Genomic DNA, 5,533 nt, shown 5'->3' with positions numbered 1-5,533 from the left:
TAGTTGATTATCGGAAAAATGTTGTTAGTGAAATAAATTCATAAATGGTTTTAATATATTGTCATGTAAAATTAAATGTATTTGAACAAAACGATAATCTGTAATTTAACGGCAAAATCAACCAATGTCTTTTTTCCGAAATTGTACCCTAGAAAATCATTAAAATAAAATATTTAGAAAAATTGAACAGTCCTGAATTTAAAATCCCTGTTAGAAAAATTAATAATCTACAGAATACGATATTAAGATACAAAATTCGGTGGTTGGGATGCAGCTCCGACTATTCAAACTAAAGGTACCACTATTTGTTCCATCGAAAACTAGCGAAACCGCCATTTTGTAAACACATCGTCATCGTGTTTATGAATTTATTTATAGCGAACGATATACGCGATGTTTATAATTGTCCGCGTATAAGAATTCATATAAATAAATACATTCCAATACAACGTATATTATTACTTGTTTATTTATCACAGTAAACATTTTAGTTGAGGAATATTTATCATAACTATTATAATAGCTTTTATACGAGTCCGAGGCCTAGCCCTTTAGCGAGCGATTGTTCCAGGGGTGGAAAGTCACTTAGTGACGTTGTGATCGGGCGCGTCGGGCCTAGCTAATATTAATAATATGACCTGAAATAAGCGGCTAACAAGAACTGTTATATACTTGCTTACAATTGTTTTGTTATTGATGAACAAACAAGCAATTAGATTGAATAACAAATTATTTATTCATTTTTTTTGGGGTAAAAACATGTACAAACTAGGCCTACGGGCCTAGTACTGTATAATATAAATTAATAGTAATATTAAACTAATACAGTATTAATAAAATATAAAATAAATAAATAATTAAATTATAGTTTGGGTATGACAATGTCGGTAGGTACCGGTGTCATCTTTTTATCCACTTCACTCTCAGTTTGAAGTCACAAAGACAAAGAACTCTGCATCATCAACGATTCCTGAAAGTGTCAGAAAAAATAATAAATATTATTTAAAAAAAATGTTAATGTCTGGTTGTATATATAATTATAATATTATATGATGACATAAAAGTAAGGCAAATGGAAGCTGTATTTTATTAATTAAATTACAGTATTTACTATTATTATTTATATAATCTAGGCCTACTAGTAGCCTAGCTAGGCATCTATTGAGCCTAATAATAAATCAAATAATAAATGAAAAATAAAATAATATTAATACTGATTGAAAAAAAGTATTTTTTGGGGGGATCAGATCACCAGGCTAGGCCGGCCAGGACCAATGATACTCGTAATCAGTACAACTTAACGACTATCGGATCAGCATCAACACAGTACCAACACACGTCTCGCTATCGCCTATACTGACACACGTGTCTCGCGTTGCCGAAACCACGCTCACAGCTAGAAAATGTACCTACCTTTCGAGGCCTGAGAATACACCAACACATTTTGAACAGGATAGAAATATATCATACTCGATTAAACTAATATTATTCTTGATAAAACAATTGATTACAATTTTTTTAATTTGTTGGGATGCACCTCCGACTATTCAGAAAATGGACAACAAAACAGTAGTCAAATCGTACCACATTTATAAATTTCACGAGTCCCGACTTCAGTCGCCGAATGTATTGTATTAGCTTCGGTTTCTTTGAAGAAAACCGATTGGTTATTCAATTATACTTATTAGGAAATGCTTTTACCATAATAGGTAATGTTGGGCGGTTCTTAAATATTCATGAGAGTTTAAAATAAAACAGCACTTATTTGCTAGGCGACGAAAAATCGTGGTTTCAGTTTTCAACGATAGGTGGCGCTTCAAAATCGTCAATGCGGAAGTAAGTCGATTTTACACGATTTAACGGTCAAAACGCGAAGTGGCTTTCCCACTGTCTGGACGTGGTTGCAAGTCTCGAATTGATTTAAATAATTCGAAATGATTTTTTCAAAAAACATTTAATTGATATTTCAAACAAATTATTATTGTTTTGAGCATGCTATCAAAATACATAACTTTAGCAATTTTATACGACACACGACTCATTGGAAGTCAATGAAAGTGTCGGAGATGGTCGGAGTGTGTTGACTGAAGCGAATAGACCGTTCGACACATTCACAATAAACACACGATGGCGAAGAAAGATTTTCGTTGAAATCGTTATGCTTGAATGAGTCTTGACTCACTCGATGCGCGTTTATTCTATCTCCCGAAAAGGCGCACTTTAACAATATATATTATGTAGAATAGAATAATAATATTATCGATCGTTTTCGTAATTTAGTACACAATACACTAAATAAAGTCCAGGATGATCCTCTGAACGATAGCGCGTTGGCATTGGTATCATAAACAGGCGCGCGCGTACAAAAACCTTTCTATATTATCAGCATTCAAACGCGCGCGTCGATGTTTTGTTTTCTCTGGGTGTCACCAGTAATATGGCCTACGGCCCACCTAGCGAATACTTAGGATTGTATTGATACAACAATTAAATTCAATCGATGCTTAATTAGGCGCAAAAGTCAGACATAATCTGTACATCATCATGACATCATGTCATTTGGAATTATAATTAAAACACTAATGTAAGGGATAACGTGTAACGACAATAAAAAGATAAAGATGTTAGGCTTCCAGTACTGTATAATGAAATTAGCTTAAGTAGGCAATGTCTGCAATTAGTATTTCAGATGAAATCTGTCCCTTTAGATTTCACAAGCAGTCTATTTGCAACACACAAGTAGATTATTAGAAATGAATATTCTAATAATGATGACTTGTTTTAGTTTCAAGTAGTTATGAGTGATAATCACCTTAAACGCACGCGCGCCCAGTAAGTGCCCTTGTTCAATCACAATTAATTAAATCATTATTCCTAAGTACCTTCTTAAAGTAACTTTTTTTTAATAAGTGTGTGTAATATTATTGTTTCCAAAACAACGAATTAGCTACATGTTTCTTCCATCTTGTAATAATATAATAGGCTAAGCTACTTAGCCATGTCATATTCCCTCCAATATCTTCAATATAACACATTCTACACACTCCCTCACCAAAGTTTATAATAAGTTTAGATAAATATATTTGTTATACCAGCATATTGACAGACACTGCAATATCGTTCATCTGTATATTGTTATTATAACATACTCCATGATACCACAACAAATACCTGATATTTATAAATCTCTTTGCTTAATATTATAAATATATATAAATCTATCTATATAGTTAAATGAAATTTTAATATATTCAAACATTCGGCTATTTAACAGCACAGGTGGTGCACGATCCAAAACGTACAGTATGACGTCACTCGTCTTGTGAGGTTTCTGCAACGTCCGACCGACGGGAAACGGTCCGTGGCGTTTAGGTAACATTTTTTTCACATTAATAATGATTAACTGTTGTCGAAAGTGACGTTACTTATTTGACAGCCATAATAGCAGGATCAACCAGACAATTAGTAACGTTACACAAACGTCAAATAAGCCTACGTTCCGACTGTGACGGCTTGGTTACACTCTCATTCACATAGGCTGAATTATCTTATAAGTTTCAATGTCTCTAAAATCTCCGACTTCCTTTCTATAGTATTAATTATAAACATATTTATTGCATCATCAGTGAATTCCCATGTGTGAACGCGTGCCAGGAACATCATGTGTGAACGCGTGCCAGGAACCTCATGTGTGAACGCACGTGCCAGGAACCTCGTGTCTGAACGCGTGCCAAGACAAAAAAGAAAATCTGTTTCTTTATAACACAATAGTATCTGATTGACCTTTTTGAAACTACACATTTCTTAACGATATTTCTATAAACCTATTGTAGAATAACTTTGCCTAAAGGGGCAAACGCAAAAAAGTACATTTGCATACGTACGATTATAAACGTAAAGGTACTGGCTTGTTATACCACTAGGCCTATATTCAACTGACGACTCCCCATATGTCGAGTTTCTCGATTATTTGTAACTGGTGAAGTCAACGAACTTCAGAAAACAAATCGGAAAGTTTAAGTTTTAATACTTATAATGTGATTCTACGTGCAATAAACATTATATTTATTTGCACGAAAAGGTCAATATGGCTGCATATAATAACGCCAAATAAGGCGGAAAAATTAAAACAGTACTAGTAGGCCTACATATTATATCGCGCCGTAGGCCTGCTCGTAAAACGGACAAATCGGTTATTCCGTGAAACGAATTACAGTATTTGCGAATGTATATAACAATCAATGTTCACTTTTTTTCACAAATCATTATTATAATTCATTCCAGGAGGTGAATATATTTGTTTCATAATTTATTTATCGCAAATACCTTGTGTTCGCAATGAACGTCATTGCGCAATGCATGGTAGGAAAGATTTGGGAGAAACGTCACTACGCGTACGTACAAACAACAAATAACGTTCGTAGGCGTCGTGACGATTGTTCCTAAATCATTCCCACCGCCATTTGTGATAAAACTAATTAGTTTTGTATATTTTTATCTAGACCGTTTTAATCAGGACCAACGTAAGCAGTACTTACTACAGACGTGGAAGTGGTATGTGGTTAGACTCCAGCCTCTGGACCTAAGGTTAAAAGTTCGACAATTACGTAAATTGTGTCCTTGTAAAATACCCTTTTCCGTCATGAGTCTTGAACCTACACAAAACGTAAAAGTGGTTTTTAATAATGTTTTTAACTGTGTTGGAGTAGCGTACACATTCTTAAGCTTGTTTCCCACAGTCAATAATAGAAAGCACTGTAAACTACTTAAAACTACTTTCTAGTGACTATGGTTCCCATTTAAACGCACGTGAGTTGATCACGGCGCGATGGATCGTCCGAACTGTCGCTTGTGATTTGTCAATTCATTTGCGTTGTGCCAACGTCATTGCGTTGCGTCCAAGTGGGGACCAAATGTCAGATATACTGTACAGAACTGTATTACTGTAAAGTCTACTTCACTATTTTGATGTTCCTGGCCGGCCGTTTACCGATTGTTCCAACATTTCAAACTAAAAATAATCAACCAAAGTGTAAACTTAAAATCCTGATTAACGGTTAATGATGAAACGTCACAATTGACGCCGACTGTGTAACTATCAACAAGTCTATTGAAGCATTATTCAGTCTTGTAAACTGTCATTTAATTGATGTTCTCTTTAAGATGTAACGATCATTGCTAATTACTAACCGACTGACAAATCAACGCCCTAGAGGAAAATTAACAATAGTTTGTTTTCACAACTCATAAGCACTAATAGGTCCCCGTGTGGTAATCTATTGGTAACGCGTGTTACGCTATACAATGTCCGATCATATCAATACACAAATACACTCAATGTCTTCTTTACGACTATACTAATCACTAACGTCACACTCGCAAATTGTATTGGAAATAACCATTCCAAAAGTAGCCCCGGATTATATTATTGGGTAAATAACAAAAATATCCTGGATTTATAAAGTGCCTAATTCTGTGCTGTATGCTGTACACAAACTGAAAAATCATTTACAATTGTTTACCATTTTCAGGT

At 34.4% G+C, this 5,533-nt stretch overlaps 1 long non-coding RNA gene across 2 annotated transcripts; it reads right to left on the bottom strand.

Moving 5' to 3' along the window:
• Positions 1 to 451: 451 nt before the first annotated feature.
• Positions 452 to 1,667, bottom strand: LOC140047232 (uncharacterized). 2 transcript variants are annotated; one of them, XR_011844917.1, is made up of 3 exons: positions 1,414 to 1,667; positions 760 to 970; positions 452 to 661 (listed from the first exon to the last, which is right to left on the bottom strand). It is a non-coding gene; the product is annotated as an uncharacterized lncRNA (long non-coding RNA). The 2 variants fall into 2 exon arrangements; XR_011844916.1 differs by having other exon boundaries at positions 452 to 970.
• Positions 1,668 to 5,533: the final 3,866 nt, after the last annotated feature.

The sequence above is a fragment of the Antedon mediterranea genome, chromosome 4 (assembly GCF_964355755.1).
Source record: "Antedon mediterranea chromosome 4, ecAntMedi1.1, whole genome shotgun sequence".
Classification (NCBI taxonomy): Eukaryota; Metazoa; Echinodermata; class Crinoidea; order Comatulida; family Antedonidae; genus Antedon; species Antedon mediterranea.
Note: the sequence above shows the minus strand (reverse complement) of the source record. Positions and strands in the feature narration are given on the sequence as shown.